Here is a 23,217-nt window from a genome sequence, read left to right as displayed (position 1 = left end):
GAAACCGTGGACTGGAGAGACGAGATGAGCCGGGAGGAACTGTTGGCGGCGCGCATACGGCAGCTCGAGCGAAGACCGGAGGACGTAGAGCAAGCTACAGAAAAGCTTCGGGTGGCAAGGACGAGGAACAAAGCCCGGTTCGACCGAATGCACCGGCTCCGACCGAAGAAGATCGAGGATGACGACTAGGTGCTAGTCTATGACAGCAGCCTCGACAACCAGCACCGAGCAACACGGAAGTTCGCAAGAAGGTGGTTCGGGCCTTACGTGGTACAAAGCGCCAACGACAACGGGACGTACCATCTGGCGGAACTCGACGGCACGAGAATGGCGATACCGGTAGCTGGGAAGCGGATCAAAGTGTTCAAGAAGCGTCACGACGACGAGCCGGATCCGATTAACCTTGACCGGAACGACGAACGATCCGAAACCGAGGAAGAACCGACGGGCGGGGATTGAAGGCTGGACCGGTTTTCTCCGTCCCAACTCAATTTGGCGCATGCCGGTGGATGCGCGGTTAGGTGGGGGCGGATGTCGTGAAGAAAACCGTCCACAAGCAGAATCGGTGCGCCGGAGCATAAGAATCGGCTCTTCATGCACGTACGCCTTGTGTTGTACATAGGAGAGAATTAGGGACATGGGAGATCCTAGGTAGGTAGATTCGGTAGGTAGGAAGTTAATAGGAAACGGCTCCTTCCTTGCCTATAAAAGGAGGGAGACGAGGAGGGGAATAAGGATCGCGGATAGAAAGGACGAAGTGCTGTCGGATTGCGGGCCGAAGGCTTCTCTCTCTTCCATACTCTGTAGCTCCTTTCTGTGCAGGTTTCGGGAGGCTCGCGTTGCTCTGAGGAATGCCCGAGTGCTTCCGGCAGCACCTCCAACCTACTCTTTCCTTTCTGTGCGTTTACGAACAGGCATCGGCATCTGTTCGCCAGCTTGTTCGGTTGTAACCGACTTCGTGTTCTTGTTGTTTGTCTTTGTTAATACATACATACATTCATGTCTCTCTGTGTCGCTGTCCCACTCGCGTCTTTGTGTCGAAGGGCCGTGTCCCTGTGGATCTACGCTCGCACCTAGTGGGTCTCTTCCCTTCTCCTTTCTCTCTTGCTCTTCGGTACAAGACCCCCGCGGTCCCGCCTCATTCCACGCATCCGCGAGGAATACCTCGACAACGCTCAGCTACGCCATTTTTTTGAGTTGTATGTCGACACGAGAACTCTCGTCGGATTCCTTCCTTGCGGAGATACGCCGAGAACTCATCCGAAAAATATTCTTTGCCTCCATCTGATCGAAGGCAGCATACATGCCGGCCCGTGGCTTTTTCCACTTCGGCTTTGAACTTTTGGAAGTGGACGAACACTTCACTGTTTTGCTTCATTGAATAAATCCAAGTATTTCTAGAGAGGTCATCAATGAACGTGACATAGTAACGGCATCCGCCGAAAGTAGCTATTTGGGTTGGTCCCCACACATCTGAATGTATGACATCCAGGATCCCTTTGCTTACATTCCGCTCTTTTGGGAATAGATGGCGACATTGTTTTCTGAATTGGCATGCTTCGCACACGCCAGTGATCTCCTTTGCCGTAAAGTTCGGGAGTCCGATTACGACTCCTTTTGTCTGCATGTTCTAAAGCTTCTAGAGATTGATGTGGCCGATTCTCTTGTGCCACAATTTTAAGTCGGTTTTGACTTTCTGGCCTTTTGCGTACATAGCTGACTTTACTTCGCTCAACTGGAGGATGAACATACGGCCTTTTCATCTGCGGTTAGCTACGATTTGATCGCCTTTTTCAATGAAGCACCCATCGCTGTTGAAGCGTACCTACATTCCTTGTTCTACAATCTGGCCGACCGAGACCAGAATTTTCGTGATGGTGGGAACATGCAGTACGTTCTTGAGGTAGGTCTGTTCGTCGTCGTTTCCGAATGGGACATTCCCGATATGCTGTATTGGATGAGTCGTATCATCACTTGTTTCGACATATCCGGGACGTTCGGGCTTCCGTAATTCCCGAAACCAATCTTCATGGGAAGTCATGTGATTGGAAGCTCCCGAATCGACAAACCATACACTATTAGGAGTGAAGACGTTGGTTGTCACAAATGCTTCATTATGAACATTCCGCCATGGTCGTTGTAGTCGGAGTTCGTGGCGTAGTTCGTGAGTTGTCGGCATGCCTCACGTTTCTTCTTATGGCACTCTTCTTCGTAGTGGCCAGGTTTTCCGCAGTACCCGCACTCGACATGGTTTCGGTGATTGCTTGGTCCGGCGTTATGACTCCCCCTTCCGCCAAGCTCTTTGAGCCTGTTCCTGTCCGCTTGCCACTGGTGGGAGTTACGCTCTTGATTCCACCGATCATTATGGCCTTGTCCGAAACGACCTTTGTTTCCACAGCCAAAATCTCTTCTATTATCCGACTGGGAGTAGAGTAGATGACCATCTGATGCGTTGCTCCTCTGTCGGGCGTGATTCTCTTCGACCAGCAATATCGATTGAAGGTCAAAGAAGGAGGGAGGATTCTCCCTTGCAAGAATGGCTTATCTAATCGCGCCGAAATGTGGTACTAAGACTCTGAGGCATATCTACACCAGTTCGTCATCATCAATGACGACGTTGATCAATCCAAGGGCGTCACATAGCTCCTTGATCTTCAAGGTATAGCTTGAGATTGACATGTCCCTCTATTGGATGTTATTCAGCTCCTGACGAAGGTGGAGCTTGCGTGTGGCCGTGTTGGCTGCGAAAATCTTTTTGAGATTTTCCCACGCCTGCTTCGGCGTTTTTGCCTCTCAAATGTAGCCAAGCATATGATCATGAACGCATGATGCTAGACAATACAACACACGGTGTCGTGCCTTTCGGCTCCGGATCGTTGCGTGAGTCGGGTGGGAACCGCTGGGGTTTTGGACTAGGAAGAGGAGAGTTTTAAGGCTAATAAGAATATAAATATGTTGTAAGAAAGAGTTATAGCAAACTCGTGAATCCCACGAGTGTATTGTATTAGATTAATCAATATGAATATAAGAATATAAACTTCGGTTGAAAGAGAATGATATAGAATTCTCGTGAATCCCACGAGTATAGTTTATTAATTGGTGTTTTTTAGAAACATATCCAGTTTCCAAATATTTTTCACACACAATTACATTGTGCTCCCCATCCTTATGTAGTGATGAGGAAGTCTTAGTAATCCATGCTTTTTCTCTAAGTTTAGACCCCATGCTTTTCCTATAGATAGACTATATGCTTTATCTAAAGTGATCATGCTTTTTTCTAACTTGTGCGTTTTTTATCATGCGCGCTAGATGTGTATGTGTAGCTTTTTCTTTTGTTATGCGTTTTTCTAATGTTTATCCTAGCGTGAATTTACCTTTCTATGTGGGACATCTATGCTTTAACACTAATGAAATGCTAGTGTAATGGTAAGACATTACATTATTAACATGGAGGTGCAAGGTTCGAATCTTGCCCTATGCATGTTCCATTTATTTTGCTATTTTCTTCTATTTCTTCATTTTTTATTGAATCTAATACTATATACGTTTTTCACGTAGTGTACAAAATACACTACGACACTCACCCCCTCCAAACCCGCACATCCTCTGGTATGTGCCGAAGTTGTTGGTGTTTGTTAGTCTCCTCCGTCCGGTCTCTACCCGATTGGTTTCGTTGCCGGCTCGTAGTACCCTCGACTTCTCTTGTTATGTTGACTTTGTCTCTCCATTTGGAGCACATCCATTCTTTCCACCCGAACCATTGTCGACATCCGATCCACCATAGTCTTCGTTCGCTTTTTGCATGGCCCGCTTGGTCCTTGTCATCCGCGGTAGTATCTTTTCTTGCCCTCTTTCTTTTCTTCATCAATCTCGACTTCTTTTCGGATTTTCGGTTTAGTCGGATTAGCTTACTTCCGATTCGGTCTCGTCGGATCGTCTTTCGTTTAGTTCGGCTTCCTTTCCGATTTGTATTCGGTCAATCCGGACTCGGTTGATCGGTTTTTACCGATTCAATGCTCTTTCGGGTCGGTTTCTTTTCTTTTCTTTTCGTCCGGATTTGCTTTCTTTTCTTCGTTTTCACCTGCCTTGTCCGGTTCGACTTTCGGCACTTCTTTCCGTTGTTCGCTACGTAGGTCCTCCGATATGTGCTCGTTGTTCGGTCCTCGTGTGGTTGTAATGCATGCTTCTTTTCTCGCCGTAGCACGTGCTTCTTTATTCGCCATAACACGCGTTTCTTTATTCGCCGTAGAGCGTGCTCTGTATTACGCGCTTCTCCCGTCGTAGACCCGACCTCCGCATTGTCGCACTTTCTTTTAGATCGGAATTTCGGATGGATCATTTTCCATCCGAACCGACTTCCGACTTTACCTTCCTCGCCGCCATCTCCCGTCTCTCCGGTCTCACGTTGGTTCTCAGACACAACCGCCGAAGTCTCTAGATATTGTTGGCATGAATCCTCGGTATTACCTTCTTTCGTAGTTTCACCCTTAGCATTCTTCTCGGCTATCTCTTCATCGTATTCGTCGGCTTCGACATTCGTTTTCTCTCCGCCACCTTCCGTCTCTTCGGTCTCACGTTGCCTTTCGATCGCAACCGCCGGAGTCTCTGGAATTAGTGGTGGGGAAGTCTCAATATGGCAATCCGCCATTGATTCGTCCATAGCCACCTCCGATTCGATTTCGTCTTTTGTGGCTACCTCCTTAATCACATCCGCTTCACACTCTTTATCTGCATCAATTATGCAAACATCTATTATGCTTACCCCTTTTTGACCCGATGTCTCGGGCACTTGTATCCCGAAATTTCCTTCTACACTTGAATTATCGGCCTTATCCTTCGCCATCGTTCTTTCACAAGACGAGTGGGTGTCTTGTTCCACTCTTTCTCCCGTGGTACCATCATGTTGTATTTCGGCCTTCATATTGGCTTCATCGTTTTTCCTCAATCGACCATCCTTCATGGGCCATGTCGTTGTTGACGAGATTCTCAGCTTCCTTTCATCATGTCTTCGGCATACCCTTTCGACTTTGGCCCAATCCTCGGTAAGGCCGTTCGCACCGTCATCATCAGTGAGCCACCATGAAAAAATCGATATAGAGATCAGGGAAAGACATTTATTTGTCACCCCCATGGTTTTTAAAACACCTTTGTGTTACCATAGTAACCTGATCTTGAACCTCATCTCATACGTCCAGAGGGGTATTGACGTGAGATAATGATATCGATTAATGCTCGCCCATGATATGTTTACATCACGACATGATGTTATGACTATATCTCTGACCTTATCCTATTTCTTTTCCAGAAATAATCTTTAATGGCTCAAATTAACGACCCAATGTCATCCGCTCAAGCGGAAGGAACTCAAGGGAATCCTCCTGGACAAATGTCCACTGAGATGTATTTGGCACAAATAACCCAATACCTTAGTTTCACCGCTCAACAGATGACCGAACTTCGGCAATCTCAGAGTGCTCTTGAGGCACGTGTCATTAGTCTACAACGTGAGACTAATAGACCTGATGAGCGACAAGGTGAACCATCATTTGTCGTTAAGCCATTTACGGGAGACAAAAAGGAAAGAACCGAAGAAGCAATCTGCACATGGCTGGGACGATGGGAGTCTCATTTTGAGCTCTATCCCACGCCAGATAGTACGAAGATTGCATATGTCGGTCGAGAACTCGGGGGTAAGGCCGCCGCCTGGTGGCGTGGCCTCCGTACTATGGGGAAATTGCCCGATACCTGGACAGATTTTGTCACGGTTTTTAAGGGCCAATTTCTGCAACCTCCCTCTCGAACCGAGGCAGCACAAGCTTTAATGAACCTCTCTAGCAGGAAATTTTCCTCGCTAGAAGACTATGTTCACCATGCTAGAACCCAAATCCAAAAATCGGGTCTAGAAGGGGACAATTGGTTGATAGCTTGTTTTGTCAATGGCATCCCCAATTCGGACTATCACTGGATAGTGCACGATAAGGATCCAAAATCCTTCGAAGAGGCCGTTGAAATAGTTCTTCGCTATCAACGCACTTCGAAGAAGGACCATAACAAACCCAACGAAGCGCCCGGGACTAAGCAACCGCAATTTGTTGGGAAACACAAGACACCCAACGAATTCCTGGATCGCGATTGTAAGCGACAACATCCTTTTTGTGTATTCTGCAAAAAGAAGGGTCATACAAAAGATCAATGTCGAAAGCTCCAACGGAAAGAGCACGACAACAAAGCTAAAGCTGCAGACCATAAAGGTCAGATTCCTAATGTCCTTCAGGTCTATACACATCATTTAAGTACTTGTCAATGTTCTTTCCCTCACTATGTATTGGGTCCCAATGATTTACTACGTGCAAACGGGTATATCAATGGATCTCCCGTACAATTTTTATTTGATTCGGGAAGCTCACACAATTTTGTGAATGATCGTTTGGTTCAGATATGGGGAATCCAACCCACCGTAAGTGATCACACCTACACGGTGCACTTGGCTGATGGAAGAGTACAATACATCAACGGGGCGATTCATTCATTAGGAATTTCTATTGATACTTATATAGAGGAAGTAGACTTCCATGTAATGAATCTTTGTACCACCGATGTAATACTGGGTTATCCCTGGTTTTATAATAAAAACTCTTCTTTATTTATTGATTGGGTTCGTCATTCCATTTCTTTTGTACTGAACGATTGTACGCATTTTATTCAATGTGTAAAAAAACAATCCCTCTCGATTGTTTCCTCGTGTCCATCAATATCCGAGTTGTCTTATTCTACGTTATTTTATTGTGTACTTGATCCGGACATTCACGTTTACAATATCGATAATGTCCCGATTCAATTAACATATTTTGAACAACAACAACTTGATGAAATCTTAAATGATTTTCATGATGTTTTTCCAAGTGAACTACCTAATGGGTTACCTCCTAAACGTAATATAGACCATCGTATAGATATTGTACCTGGTGTTGCACCAATAAGTATACCTCCGTATCGCTTAAGTCGATCCGAAGAAGATGAGGTATCTAAGCAACTCAAGGACTATTTACGAATGGGTTATATACGTTATAGTAAATCTCCATGGGGTGCACCAGTTCTCTTGGTTAAAAAGAAAGAGGGCACATGGCGTATGTGTATTAATTACCGACGCTTGAATAAAGTGACGATCAAGAATTCGTATCCATTGCCCCGGCTGACGATCTAATTGACCGTCTCCAGGGAGCTCGGTATTTTACGAAACTTGATCTCCGTACTGGCTACCATCAAATACGAATAAGTGAGGACGATGTTCCTAAAACGGCATTTCGTACGCGCTATGGCCATTACGAGTTTTTGGTTATGCCTTTTGGTTTGACCAATGCTCCGGCTACTTTTCAACAAGAAATGAATGACATTTTCCGAGAACAACTTGGAAAATTTGTCGTTATTTTCTTGGATGATATTTTAGTTTATAGCCGTACATTACAAGAACATGCTAGACATGTCCGCTTTGTTTTACAAACATTGCGTGACAAACAGTTTTATGCGAAGATCTCAAAATGTGAGTTCTTCAAGAAATCAATTACTTATCTAGGACATCTCATAACTGAACGAGGAGTTGAAATTGATCCTTCTCACATTGAGAAAATCAAGCTTTGGCCCACTCTTCGGAATATTCGAGAAGTTCGATCATTCCTTGGTTTTGTGGGGTTTTTGCGAAAGTCTCTTTGTAATTACTCCCAATTGACGACGCCGTTTACTAATCTTTTAAAAGGTCAAACGCGTAAGTCTACAAAACCTATTGTGTGGAATGCTACACTAGACCTTGCCTTTATCTTGTGGATTCTCTCTTGTAGTTCGTCCGAGGCCACCCGACTAAAGGATATCACTTGCAATCCTTCCGGTATCCGATATTGCATCATCTCCGCCTTATATTCACGTAGGTAGCGTGACACACCCTTACCGTTGAATTCCCCGTTTCGTCGCAGAAGCCGCTCTACTGCCGCCTTCATCTCCGACATCGCACGTTGTTCTTGTTGCATCCGCTCAAACATTATCATCATCATGTTCATCGCCTCTTGTTGATTCTCCATCTCCTTGCCACCCGTCTTCACGTCGGGTTCACCAACTGTGTCGTGCCTTTCGGCTCCGGATCGTTGCGTGAGTCGGGTGGGAACCGCTGGGGTTTTGGACTAGGAAGAGGAGAGTTTTAAGGCTAATAAGAATATAAATATGTTGTAAGAAAGAGTTATAGCAAACTCGTGAATCCCACGAGTGTATTGTATTAGATTAATCAATATGAATATAAGAATATAAACTTCGGTTGAAAGAGAATGATATAGAATTCTCGTGAATCCCACGAGTATAGTTTATTAATTGGTGTTTTTTAGAAACATATCCAGTTTCCAAATATTTTTCACACACAATTACATTGTGCTCCCCATCCTTATGTAGTGATGAGGAAGTCTTAGTAATCCATGCTTTTTCTCTAAGTTTAGACCCCATGCTTTTCCTATAGATAGACTATATGCTTTATCTAAAGTGATCATGCTTTTTTCTAACTTGTGCGTTTTTTATCATGCGCGCTAGATGTGTATGTGTAGCTTTTTCTTTTGTTATGCGTTTTTCTAATGTTTATCCTAGCGTGAATTTACCTTTCTATGTGGGACATCTATGCTTTAACACTAATGAAATGCTAGTGTAATGGTAAGACATTACATTATTAACATGGAGGTGCAAGGTTCGAATCTTGCCCTATGCATGTTCCATTTATTTTGCTATTTTCTTCTATTTCTTCATTTTTTATTGAATCTAATACTATATACGTTTTTCACGTAGTGTACAAAATACACTACGACAACGGCTTGTGGCCTGCTCCCAAGCGGGATAGTTGGCATGTGTTGGGTTGGGGGTGTGATTCGTGAGCTCCTTCGATGTAGCTCCAGTAGCCTTGTCTGACAAGATATTGATGCATCTTGTATTCCCAAGATGCGAAGTTCGTTCTGTTGAGCTTCTCGGTAGGAAGAGCGCTTCCCATTTGAGTATTCATGGTGATTTCTTCTCTGTCGATGGGCCGGTTCTGTTGATCTTCAGTGTGCAACACGACACAATAAAAAATGCTTGATCAGGCAACCACACACTCTGATACCATGTTAGGAAATGGAGTCTGTGGTGATTGCAATGCAACAGAAGGTGAACGTAGGTGTGTGTATGTGTAACAACAGAGAGAGAGACAGAGACAGACAGAGATGGAGAGCTTAAGAGACAGAGATAAACAAAAGCGTATATTATATTAACGAAACAAAATACATCCAACATTAACTAAGTTACAATGAGTTGGTTTATATACCAACTAAGCTAGGGCAAGCGCCCTTTCTACTATTTATAAAACTAGCCTGGAATGTCCATGAGTTAGTGTGAAACCTATCTATGGGAAGTTGAGTTTGATTCTCAACAGCTCAAGAAATCCCCAAGAAGCTCAATGGCGGCACAATTATGAATGCCAGCATCAGAAAGAAGCTGGGTTTGACAGAGGTAGGAGAGAAACATTTCGAGATTCCCCCTACAGAAGACCTGGAAAGATATTTCAGAGAGTACTCAACCTCCGCCAAAGCCAACAGAACAAAGGACATTCCGAACATTTTTTTTCGAGAGGTTGCGAAATTTTTATTGTAAGTCGGTTGCGCCCATGTGAACGCTTATGGGATGCTAAAGCAGAAAGTCGGCATCGTCATCGACACGTTCGAGGGCCACGCCATGGATTGGGGAGTAATCACGGGCCCATCGTTAAGAAAAGGCTTGCACGCCTTTCAAGCTAGGAAGAAGCTGCATCCAATAATACAACAGTACTTAACCGTGTTGTTTCCTCCTTGAGAACTACCCGCACCGGATACAAGACCCACACCTCCACCTCGGTCCGCGAAATGGCGATTAACGGATCTAGCGACGACGGAATGGGAGGAAGAACCAAACCCTGCCACCGTCGAAAAAGCGCTGATGCAAGAGGAAAGGCAAGCCAACTGCGTCGATTCCGGCGAAGCGCCATCTACGGCCAAACAGGAACAACCAGAGCCAAGCCACAGTAGCCCTAGGCCTAAGCGTCGACGGCTGGATCGCAATGATGGTCGCGGACTGGTAAAGGATGCAGACGCACGGGTGGAAGATTGTGCGCCCACAGAGCCCACATCTACACTAGAGCTCATCCATGAGTTGCAACCAATCATAACGGCACAATCGCAATGTGGAAAAGGCGTGCTTATGGCCGAAAGTGAAGTGTTAAGCTATCCGAACATTCCGGATACGAACCATGAGTTCGGCACATTGTTACAATTCAGGACAACATATGAACTCATGGAATCCCTGGCGACACAGCAGATCAAGGTGTCCCAGCGAATGGCCAATGAGCACATGGAACACTAGATGATTGAGCGTGCACTAACACAGACGGTGGAGAGCGAAGATGAGGGTCCACTAGCGAAAGTGGGCCGGAAACTTAATGCAGGGATCTGGCACGTTGGAATTGAATTGCCTCCCCTGAATGTTGCCTTAGTGGAGGTTCATCGGGAGTTAGCAAAAGTGAGCCTGGGTGCCAAAGATATGGCAATCAAAAATAAAAATGTTTGGAAAATAGTAAAAGTGACCCAAGAACAATTGAACAAGGCGTAGGAGCGCATCGCGCAACTAGAGAACAATGTGGCCAGTACGCAACCCCCTCCGGCCCCTGCCCCACACGACACGGAAGTTCAGACGCTAAGGGAAGAGGTGGAGACCCAAGCAGCACTCACAGCAAAGGCAAAAAGGGCTACGAAGCTAGCCGAAACGAAGATTGACCGGCTTAGATCATAGCTCTGACAGGGAAGCAGACATCAAGGCGAAAGGAAGCAAGGCGTCAAAACACTTCAAGATAAGCTCGATGTGGAGGTAGCGGCACATGGCCGAACAAAGGAAGAGAAGGAAAAGTTGCATGAGGAAGCAAGCAAAAAGGAGGTCGTCATTATGACGTTATGGGAATTAGCACAAAAGAAGAAAGTGTGGTATGAAGAGCAGCTCGCACTTGAGCATGAACAAACCCACCAAGTCGAAATACGCCTGAATAATGAAATGGGCCGGCTCAAGGAGCTGCACTTGAAGGAGTCCCAGATCTGGGCACAGATGAAGACCCACTATGAAGAGGCGACGACAGCCAACAAAAGGAAAATTGAGAATTTGAAGAAGGCTTTAGAGGATTCGCAAGCCCACTCCCAAATACAAAAGAACCGGATCCGCGTACTCCTCCAAACAAAGCAGGAACGATTTACGGCGTAGTTGCAAGCAGCCTTGGACAAGGGTTGGGCCAGATGGGTAAAACAAGCGGCCGAACTCCACACCTACCGAGTGGACTGGGAAAATCGGTGCAAAGAAGGTAGGCTTCTATAAGCTAAATGAAGAGAGCATCGTCGCGGTACGAGAAGACCTAACACAGGACTATCACGCGTTAGCCAACCGAGACGTAGAGGAGATAGCACAACTGCTGGAAGATTTCGGCGAAAGTCTGGAATATATCTTCCACCAGTTGTGCGCGATCGGAAGCGAGCATCAAAAGGCGAAGGAATTGAAGAGGGCGGAGGCGATTTCCATCCAGGACAACGACTCTACGGATAAAACATGCCTCCAACTGATCCTAATGACGCTCCGGAGGTAACAACAATGTCGGAGGCCCCCACGCAAGAAATAAGCCCGGAAGAGTCACGCCCATATGTCTGTCCATGCACAGCGACAGAGCCGCCAAGAAACAACGTTTCCTCGCCCACAGACAGCATACCAGCCGAACCCACCACAGAAACGTCGCGAGAAGAGGACAAGGCCCCCATGCAAGAAACAGGCACAGAAGAGTCACACCTAGATGTCTGTCCACGCCCAACAATAGAGCCGCCAAGAAACGACGTTTCCTTGCCCATAGATGGCGTACCAACCGAGCCCACCATAGAAACGTCGCAAGAAGAGGACCAGGCCCCCACGCAAGAAACAGGCCTGGAGGAGTCATGCCCAGACTCTGCGGAGCAAGACGAGACCCCTACCGAACAGGCAGGCACTCCGGAGATGACTACGACGACCGTACCCAACGACACAGTCTGAGCCATGGCAGTCACTGCGGAGGAAGTAGTACAAGAAGAAATACGGTCGGAGCCACCCACGGAGAGACTACAGGCGGAAGTGCCGGTTGAGCCACAAAGCGACAAGCCCAACCACATTACGGCACCACCAATCACGGCAAGTAACGACAGGCGCCCAGAGCCAAATATCCTCGATATTTTGGTAGACGAGTAAAGGGAGGAGGGGTCTGACGTGCCAAGGCACTGTCCCATAGGCGTGCCAGGTGGTGTCCTCCATAAGAAGACAAACGTAAATAACGCAGGATAAAGAGGCGTATTAGTTATAATAGAAGCATTGAAGTAACGTGTGTAACAGGTCACACGGGAAGCGTAATCGACTAGGCCCTGTGTATATAAAGGGCATATGAACATTGTAAAGGGTTAGCGCATTTCTGAGCATAGTCGTTTAATATAGTTTCTGTCTTCTCTAAGCGTTGTCTTTTATCCTTGGTCTCTTCTCTATTGTCTCTGTGTGACTGTTTAAGGCGTAACCGTGTAAAAGGAGTACATGTGTGTAGTTACGCACATTAGGAACTCGGTTGTAGCCATCTCCAGTTTTACGCCTTTTGTACACTCTCTAACGATATAAGTCAATACACTCCACGCGCTACGCAAAATCCTACCCTTGCCCCACGATCACCTTGATACCTACCCCGAAGGACTGAGGGTAGGCCGTGTTCCTAACCGGCAACAATATATGAGTATATATACACTTAGGGCAAGTAGTTAGTGAAGGAGATAATCATTATAGTTGTAACAAGTTATAGTGAGTAGTTGCCTCTATAACTAGTAAGAGTGAGAGTAGTAACTTTGCAATCGTCTGTTAGACGAAGACGAGCTCAAGGTTGTTGCCTCCGAGTCTCCTTGACTTCTCTCTATACACTTAGTGATTCATTTCTTGGGGTTTGTGGACGCCCATGGTTTTTCCCTTTCGGGTTTTCCACGTAAAACATTTTGTGTCTCTATTCTCTTTTTTCTACTTTGTTTGTGTATTGTAGTTTGTCAACCTGATCTTTGCACCCTCATAAGGAAGTGTGCAAACTGGTTGTGGCCAGCTACGATCCTAACACTTTTAGGTACACTTCCTTAGCCAAGTCAAGAGGTGGTGCAACAATTGCTTAATTTGAATGGGGGTCTGTTGCTTAATGTGTCTTTGGGGAAGCGTGCATGCCATATAAAAGTGGTTATAATACATCTTAGACAAGTAGTTCTGATTGAGCATGCATTGAAAGGCCACACAAAGCTCATGGAATGTGAGAAAGCAACTAGTCAGGACCTGCTTATACCATTAAGTAACTTCACCACCCAATGAGACCTCAAATTGTGTGCACTTTGATAGTTTAGTTCTAGTTGCCTTGAGTTGTTAGACTAGATGATTAGCATTATGAAGATGCAAGTGGCTATGTGTTATTCGGCGCTAAGCTCTTTGCAAAATTTGTCATAGAAGTATGACATATGGTGAGTTGAAAATCAAGAAAGTTGAGAGGGTGGTAGGGTATATGGTAGAGAATTGGGATATGCATGTTAAGTGAATTGATTAATTAAGCCGATTGTGCACCTGGGCTACCTTCAAGACAATCTCTTAACCTACGCACCTAATCACTTGTTGACCACACAATACATCTTCTAACCTTGACCTACTCATGATTAGCCCTCTCATGTAGGCTCTCATGAAAGTCACCATTAATTGCAACCCACAATAAAAGTAAGATGATGGATTCTCAAAATCCCTCCTCATTGCTTCCTTTATAAACAATGTAAAGATCCCCCCAATAGAGGAAAACATAATTTTAACTTGTTGTTATCATACTACTCTTGAAGGTTGTCTCTCTACTTTAATTAAATCCTTAATTAAAAGTTAATCAAGCTAAATGTTAACTACATGTCGTTTGAAGGTGTGTAGCAACATACGAGCATTAGATAAGGGCAAACAAATTCATGAGGAGGTTGTGTGTAGATGCTTGCATGATAAAGACATCTTACTAGGGATTGCTTTAATCGATATGTATGCCAAATGTTTTTGCCAAGGCTCAAGAAGTTCTTGAAGAGCTTCCGACTCGAAATGTCATCTTTTGGAATGCATTACTTGTAGGATATGTCCAACAATGGCAATGTTATGAAGTGTTGTACGGTTTTGAACACATGCAAAGTGAGGGGCTTTCTCCAGATGCAATCACCTTCATTTGTATATTGAAGGTTTGTAGAAGCACAAAAACAATGCACATAAGAGAGCAAATTCATGACATAATCATGAGTATGCAGTTACTGGAGGGGGATACTATACTTCGTACCAGCTTGGTGGATATGTATGTCAAATGTGGGATGCTTGCAAAAGCAGAGAGTGTAGAAACGGCTTCCTGATCGAAATATTGTCTCTTGGAATGTGCTTATTGTTGGGTATACTAAGCATAATCAAGTTCATGAAGCTTTAGTTCCTTCAAGCAGATGCAAAATGAGGGCCTTTCCCTAGATATTATCACCTTCATATGCATCTTGAAGGCTTGTGGTAGCTCAAGAGATATAGAAAAAGGTAAGCAAATCCATGATGAGATTGTGGATCATCAAACTACACCAAAAACTGAAGGAATGCTAAGTAATACATGGTACAACACATATTTTTGTGGCCCTTGTCAAAGCTTGTTCGCTGTTTGAGGGAATGTCTCCGGATGCGATAATAGTTTCTTGGGATTTCAAGCTTGCAATGGCATATATTCCATTGATAAAGGCTAAGAAATCCGTAGTCAGCTTGTAAAAGGAGGGGTTTTTTTTAACCAATGTTGTTGGTGGCAATTCCTTGCTTAATATGGATGCTAAATGTGGTTGGGTTTCTGAAGTTACATGAGTGTTCAACAATTTTCCAATGAAAGATGTTGTCTTGTGGACATCACTAATAACAAGATATGCAATATTCATTGTAATAGTGAACTATTCTGTATATTGCCTCTAGCCTTTAATTTTAATACCAATGGAGGATATTTTTTATGGAAAAAAAATGTTAACATGTCACTCGAAACTGTACTCAAAGTTGACCATTTTGTGAAGTGATTACTCCCTCAATACTACTAGGTTTGATGGATGTTAGCCATATCAAAAGTGAGATAGATATTGGTCTACCATAGTCCCCCTGTAATAGAATCATTGTGCTAGTTGCATGCCTTGTTGTTACGGGCATGACCATATAATATCCCGTGGTAAGAATTTACCGTAGTATTCTATACACGTGGATAAGTGTGAGGGTTAAATGAGAGTGTAAAGAAGGGGAGGATTACTTTTAATCCTCGGGATTGAGACAACCCATTAGGTCAAGTGTGAACTTGCCTGGGGGCCTTGGGTTTCGCTATAAATAAGAGGCCTAGCTACCCTCATTTGATCATCTTTTGACTACATCGAGACTCTGCTCGTGTGGTGGGTCAATTCTTGTAGCGAGCGCGCCAGCACCAGGTACGACTCGACGCCACGGCGGTGGTATGGGACGCCGATCAAGGCTCGAGTCCGTCTCGATCCCTTCGCTCGGGGGTGGTCGGGTGGATCGGCACCCTTCTTTCTCTTTCTCCTTTCTATCTATCTTTTCATTGTCCTTATCTTAAGCTTACGTTAGTATCAAGATCTATAATATTTGGTATCAGATTTTTGTACTAATGTTTCTTTGTTTTTCATTTGTCTTTTGATTGATGTTGATCGATCGTTGTGCGGTTGGCCTTGATCCAGACAACGATCAACAAAGAACTTCGGTAACTCTTTCCATAATTTTTCTTTCTATTCTCTCTTCTCCCATCTAATCATGTGTTTAGTTTATATGTAATTTTTTTCATTAAGTCAATGATGTTGTAGTGGTCTTTAATTGATTCTCTAAAACGTTTACATATGTGCACGAGGTCAATACCTCGTTTGACATATTAATAATATGTGATGAGTGTCGTATGCGTACGAGGTTAATACCTCAATTACGTATTACGTTCACGAACATATGTTACGTTTGCGTATGAGTTTAATACCTTGATTTGTTGTAAACGATATGCGTTTGGTCTAGTATGCGTAAGAGGTCAATACCTCCATTGCAAATTACGATGATCTCTTATTTGTGGATGTTTCGTGTGCGTAGAGGTATATACCTCGATTACGTATCTCGATCACATCATTTGTGGCTATTTACTATAACGATATGTTTAATATAGGCATATGTGGTCACATATATACGTATTTGATCGTATATATGTGATACGTAAACATATGTGTATATTCGTTATTACGTGATTATATCGAAAGTTGTCATGGTCGGGAAAAGGATGTTGGTGGCCGTCCTCACATTTTTGTGAGAATGGCGTTGTCACCATCCCTTTTTCAACATTTTTTTATTGTTGATAACCCCGTTGACGACCTCGATTTCGTTACGTAAAGAAACGCCAATAGCCAAAATGATGTTGAGTACGTAGGGCTTGACCCACTTCAAGTGAGGTCGCTCCAATGACGCACGTATCCAACATCCCTCCCTCGTTACATGGATACGATGCCACCATGAGCTCGTTCTTACGAGAGGCATTCGTAATGACGTGACCATGTGATGGCCCAGGTGAGCCTACTACGAAACAAGGGCTCATTTGGCTTGACCATTAGGTTGCACTTTGGCGTATGCCATCGTAATTACGAGACTTGAGGTTAGGTAACGTACCAACATAGTTTTGGTAAATGAGGGCGAAATAAGGACCCTTGACATATATGTTCTTTTAAAAAAACATATATGATCAATTGCCTCGCATATCTCTTATACGCATCAAACATTAAGCATTCGAGAAGAGCAACTTACTTGGTTGGCTCAAGTGTTTAATGTATTTGTTCTCGAGGTCTCGAGTTCAAATATGACCAAGACCATACAACATCCTTGATACATATGACTATAACACATGTTTAGACTTAAGGTCTAAGTGCACCTCGGGGTCCTCGTAATAGGACTTAAAGAGCCAAAACCACTTATGTGGGCACCGAAACATAGTTTATTGTTAACATTTTTTTCGTGTATAAACTATTCATGACGCGAACATACATGGTTGAGCCTCGGGGAGCCACCATGAAAAAATCGATATAGAGATCAGGGAAAGACATTTATTTGTCACCCCCATGGTTTTTAAAACACCTTTGTGTTACCATAGTAACCTGATCTTGAACCTCATCTCATACGTCCAGAGGGGTATTGACGTGAGATAATGATATCGATTAATGCTCGCCCATGATATGTTTACATCACGACATGATGTTATGACTATATCTCTGACCTTATCCTATTTCTTTTCCAGAAATAATCTTTAATGGCTCAAATTAACGACCCAATGTCATCCGCTCAAGCGGAAGGAACTCAAGGGAATCCTCCTGGACAAATGTCCACTGAGATGTATTTGGCACAAATAACCCAATACCTTAGTTTCACCGCTCAACAGATGACCGAACTTCGGCAATCTCAGAGTGCTCTTGAGGCACGTGTCATTAGTCTACAACGTGAGACTAATAGACCTGATGAGCGACAAGGTGAACCATCATTTGTCGTTAAGCCATTTACGGGAGACAAAAAGGAAAGAACCGAAGAAGCAATCTGCACATGGCTGGGACGATGGGAGTCTCATTTTGAGCTCTATCCCACGCCAGATAGTACGAAGATTGCATATGTCGGTCGAGAACTCGGGGGTAAGGCCGCCGCCTGGTGGCGTGGCCTCCGTACTATGGGGAAATTGCCCGATACCTGGACAGATTTTGTCACGGTTTTTAAGGGCCAATTTCTGCAACCTCCCTCTCGAACCGAGGCAGCACAAGCTTTAATGAACCTCTCTAGCAGGAAATTTTCCTCGCTAGAAGACTATGTTCACCATGCTAGAACCCAAATCCAAAAATCGGGTCTAGAAGGGGACAATTGGTTGATAGCTTGTTTTGTCAATGGCATCCCCAATTCGGACTATCACTGGATAGTGCACGATAAGGATCCAAAATCCTTCGAAGAGGCCGTTGAAATAGTTCTTCGCTATCAACGCACTTCGAAGAAGGACCATAACAAACCCAACGAAGCGCCCGGGACTAAGCAACCGCAATTTGTTGGGAAACACAAGACACCCAACGAATTCCTGGATCGCGATTGTAAGCGACAACATCCTTTTTGTGTATTCTGCAAAAAGAAGGGTCATACAAAAGATCAATGTCGAAAGCTCCAACGGAAAGAGCACGACAACAAAGCTAAAGCTGCAGACCATAAAGGTCAGATTCCTAATGTCCTTCAGGTCTATACACATCATTTAAGTACTTGTCAATGTTCTTTCCCTCACTATGTATTGGGTCCCAATGATTTACTACGTGCAAACGGGTATATCAATGGATCTCCCGTACAATTTTTATTTGATTCGGGAAGCTCACACAATTTTGTGAATGATCGTTTGGTTCAGATATGGGGAATCCAACCCACCGTAAGTGATCACACCTACACGGTGCACTTGGCTGATGGAAGAGTACAATACATCAACGGGGCGATTCATTCATTAGGAATTTCTATTGATACTTATATAGAGGAAGTAGACTTCCATGTAATGAATCTTTGTACCACCGATGTAATACTGGGTTATCCCTGGTTTTATAATAAAAACTCTTCTTTATTTATTGATTGGGTTCGTCATTCCATTTCTTTTGTACTGAACGATTGTACGCATTTTATTCAATGTGTAAAAAAACAATCCCTCTCGATTGTTTCCTCGTGTCCATCAATATCCGAGTTGTCTTATTCTACGTTATTTTATTGTGTACTTGATCCGGACATTCACGTTTACAATATCGATAATGTCCCGATTCAATTAACATATTTTGAACAACAACAACTTGATGAAATCTTAAATGATTTTCATGATGTTTTTCCAAGTGAACTACCTAATGGGTTACCTCCTAAACGTAATATAGACCATCGTATAGATATTGTACCTGGTGTTGCACCAATAAGTATACCTCCGTATCGCTTAAGTCGATCCGAAGAAGATGAGGTATCTAAGCAACTCAAGGACTATTTACGAATGGGTTATATACGTTATAGTAAATCTCCATGGGGTGCACCAGTTCTCTTGGTTAAAAAGAAAGAGGGCACATGGCGTATGTGTATTAATTACCGACGCTTGAATAAAGTGACGATCAAGAATTCGTATCCATTGCCCCGGCTGACGATCTAATTGACCGTCTCCAGGGAGCTCGGTATTTTACGAAACTTGATCTCCGTACTGGCTACCATCAAATACGAATAAGTGAGGACGATGTTCCTAAAACGGCATTTCGTACGCGCTATGGCCATTACGAGTTTTTGGTTATGCCTTTTGGTTTGACCAATGCTCCGGCTACTTTTCAACAAGAAATGAATGACATTTTCCGAGAACAACTTGGAAAATTTGTCGTTATTTTCTTGGATGATATTTTAGTTTATAGCCGTACATTACAAGAACATGCTAGACATGTCCGCTTTGTTTTACAAACATTGCGTGACAAACAGTTTTATGCGAAGATCTCAAAATGTGAGTTCTTCAAGAAATCAATTACTTATCTAGGACATCTCATAACTGAACGAGGAGTTGAAATTGATCCTTCTCACATTGAGAAAATCAAGCTTTGGCCCACTCTTCGGAATATTCGAGAAGTTCGATCATTCCTTGGTTTTGTGGGGTTTTTGCGAAAGTCTCTTTGTAATTACTCCCAATTGACGACGCCGTTTACTAATCTTTTAAAAGGTCAAACGCGTAAGTCTACAAAACCTATTGTGTGGAATGCTACACTAGACCTTGCCTTTAAGGAACTCAAGGACCTGGTTTGCAAGGCTCCTTCACTTCTTTTACCCGATCCTTCAAAACCTTTTGAGGTTGAAACCGATGCAAGCGATTATGCTATAGGTGTTGTCTTGTATCAAGATGGTAAACCAATAGCATTCGGGAGTAAGAAACTTGATTCTGCTCAATGTCGGTATACCGTTCAAGAAAAGGAATTATTTGCAGTTATACATGCGCTCAAAACATGGCGCCATTATCTTTATGGAAATCACTTTGTGGTAATTATGGACCACGAGTCCTTGAAATATTTTTGTGACCAACAAGACCTGAAAGGTCGTAAGGCACGATGGGCTGATCTCATCCAGGACTTTGATTTTTCCATACGATATCGTAAAGGTTCCATGAACATTGTCGCTGATGCACTAAGTCGCATCCGTGAAGTTAACACGCTTAGCTTCACTGAAATATCATCAGATCTTTATGATCACCTTTGAGGAAAGTATCCTGATGACAGTTATTTCGCAAAATACTGGGCAAGAGTTGAGTCTGGAACAGACACCACCACATCCTCGAAGGAATACTTCCACATTGCTAACGGTTTGCTCTACCGTAATGGGAAGGTTTGTGTTCCAGATTTACCCGAGGTCAAAAAGAGGATTCTTTTTGAATGCCATGATGCACCCTCAGCAGGGCACCCTGGAATACATCGTACACTCGTTCTCATCTCCACTCAATTTTATTGGCCTAAGATGCGTCCTGACATACATAGCTATGTGACTAAATGTCACCAGTGCCAAGTTAACAAAGCCGAGCGACTTAAAGCCGCAGGACTTTTACATCCCTTGGACATTCCCAATAATAAGTGGGAAAGTATATCCATGGATTTTATTGTTAGCCTTCCTCGCACCCAAAAAGGTCATGATGCCATCTGGGTTGTCGTTGATCAACTAACTAAAATGGCCAGATTTATTGCTACTAAAACCACGGTAACAGCTCCTGAATTGGCTTACCAATTCGTTGACGAATTGTTTCGTTTTTATGGGTTACCGATGGATATCGTGAGTGATCGAGATCCAAAGTTTACTAGTGACTTTTGGACACAAGTCTTTAAGAAGTTAGAAACTACGTTGAGCATGAGCTCCACGGATCATCCTCAATCCGATGGACAGACAGAACGAGTAAATCAAATTATTGAGGACATGCTTCGAGCATACGTTGGTGCAAAACCAACAAAATGGGAACGTTATCTCCCAATTTTGGAGTTTGCTTATAACAGCTCCAAGCATACGTCGACGGGATATAGTCCTTTTATGTTGATGTATGGTTTTCAGCCCCGAGCCCCGATTGATGTTAATATACATCATGATGAGTTGCGAAGTACGCAAAACTTTCTTCGGGATATGCAAGATATGTTGCATATTGCACGAGATAATATAAAAACAGCTCAAGATAGAGCGCGTTTTTATGCCGATCATCATAGGCAACCTCGTGTATTCAACCTTGGACAGAAGGTATTTTTACGTGTACCTCACAATTCTAAGACATTGTCTACGGGTAAGTGCGCTAAGTTAGCCCCACGGTTTTGTGGACCTTTTACAGTCCTCAAACGCATTGGGTCATCATCCTATCGTCTCGCTCTTCCCGATGGTGTCGGAATTCATCCAGTCTTTCATGTGAGTCGTCTAAAAGAACTTCTAGGTTCTGGCGACAATACAGTTACGACTGAAACTCTGGTTACTTCTGAATAATTATCTTCTAAACCACATGTACCAGAAAGAATTCTCGATGTTAAAATCAAAAAATTACGTACTAAAGAAATACGAGAATTCAAAATAAAATGGATGGATAAATCAATAAAAGATGCCACATGGAAACGCGAAAATACTCTTAGAACTAACTTCCCTAACTTTCCATTGCAAGAGTGCAATGTTTTAAAGAGGGGGAGTATGTTACGGGCATGACCATATAATATCCCGTGGTAAGAATTTACCGTAGTATTCTATACACGTGGATAAGTGTGAGGGTTAAATGAGAGTGTAAAGAAGGGGAGGATTACTTTTAATCCTCGGGATTGAGACAACCCATTAGGTCAAGTGTGAACTTGCCTGGGGGCCTTGGGTTTCGCTATAAATAAGAGGCCTAGCTACCCTCATTTGATCATCTTTTGACTACATCGAGACTCTGCTCGTGTGGTGGGTCAACTCTTGTAGCGAGCGCGCCAGCACCAGGTACGACTCGACGCCACGGCGGTGGTATGGGACGCCGATCGAGGCTCGAGTCCGTCTCGATCCCTTCGCTCGGGGGTGGTCGGGTGGATCGGCACCCTTCTTTCTCTTTCTCCTTTCTATCTATCTTTTCATTGTCCTTATCTTAAGCTTACGTTAGTATCAAGATCTATAATACTTGTAATTGGTTTTGAGTGGACTATTGCGGGTGATAACCTCCCTTATAGACCCACAAGTAATGTTGCTAATCAACAATAAATTTTGTCCATCTATTTAGTCTCCATTCCTTTAATCTATAGATGATGCAAATTGGATAACTTGAAATCATGTGGAATTTGGTCAATCGCATACAATTGACTTTCATTTCTTCAAATCCTCCTTGATATTATCTTTTTACGATTGAAGAATACTTTTTAAAAATATTTCCACTTTATGTTGAGTACTTTTGTGGACCAATATTTTGCACATTCCTCTAATTTGGAGCTTTTTAACTCAAATCAAGGTTTCCCATAACTATTATATGTATTGCAAGAAAAAAGAAAGTAATATTCAAGGTAGCCAAGTGAAGTAAAAGTGAGATTATGCAATTAGTGGCCATCCAAATTAAGCAAGCAAATATATTTAACTTGAAGTGTCCATTTCTAAGATCAAATCATATGGTGCCACATGAGATTGATTGGGCACATGATTGATTGAGATTCCTTTTCATGCATGAGAATATACCAAACTACAATAGCATGAACCCAAAGGAATCTTGAAAAAGATCAATATATGTTTATTGGATTCGATTTCTCATACACAGTACTTCCAACCAAGAAGTTCAACAAAACTAAACACTTGTGTTCATTTTTCTAACTTAAAGCGTCCACTTCTAAGATCAAATCATATGGTGCCACATGATTGATTGAGATTCCTTTTCATGCATGAGAATATACCAAACTACAATAGCATGAACCCAAAGGAGTCTTGAAAAAGATCGATATATGTTTATTGGATTCAATTTCTCATACATAGTACTTCCAACCAAGAAGTTCAACAAAACTAAATAGACATTGCGTCATCTTGATTGGTAACATTGAGAAGAAGAAGTGGTTCGCATGAGCGACT

The sequence above is a fragment of the Azolla caroliniana genome, unplaced genomic scaffold (genome assembly GCF_043228905.1).
Source record: "Azolla caroliniana isolate FFs.n. ecotype wild unplaced genomic scaffold, voAzoCaro1.0.p SCAF_18, whole genome shotgun sequence".
Taxonomy (NCBI): Eukaryota; Viridiplantae; Streptophyta; class Polypodiopsida; order Salviniales; family Salviniaceae; genus Azolla; species Azolla caroliniana.
Note: the sequence above shows the minus strand (reverse complement) of the source record.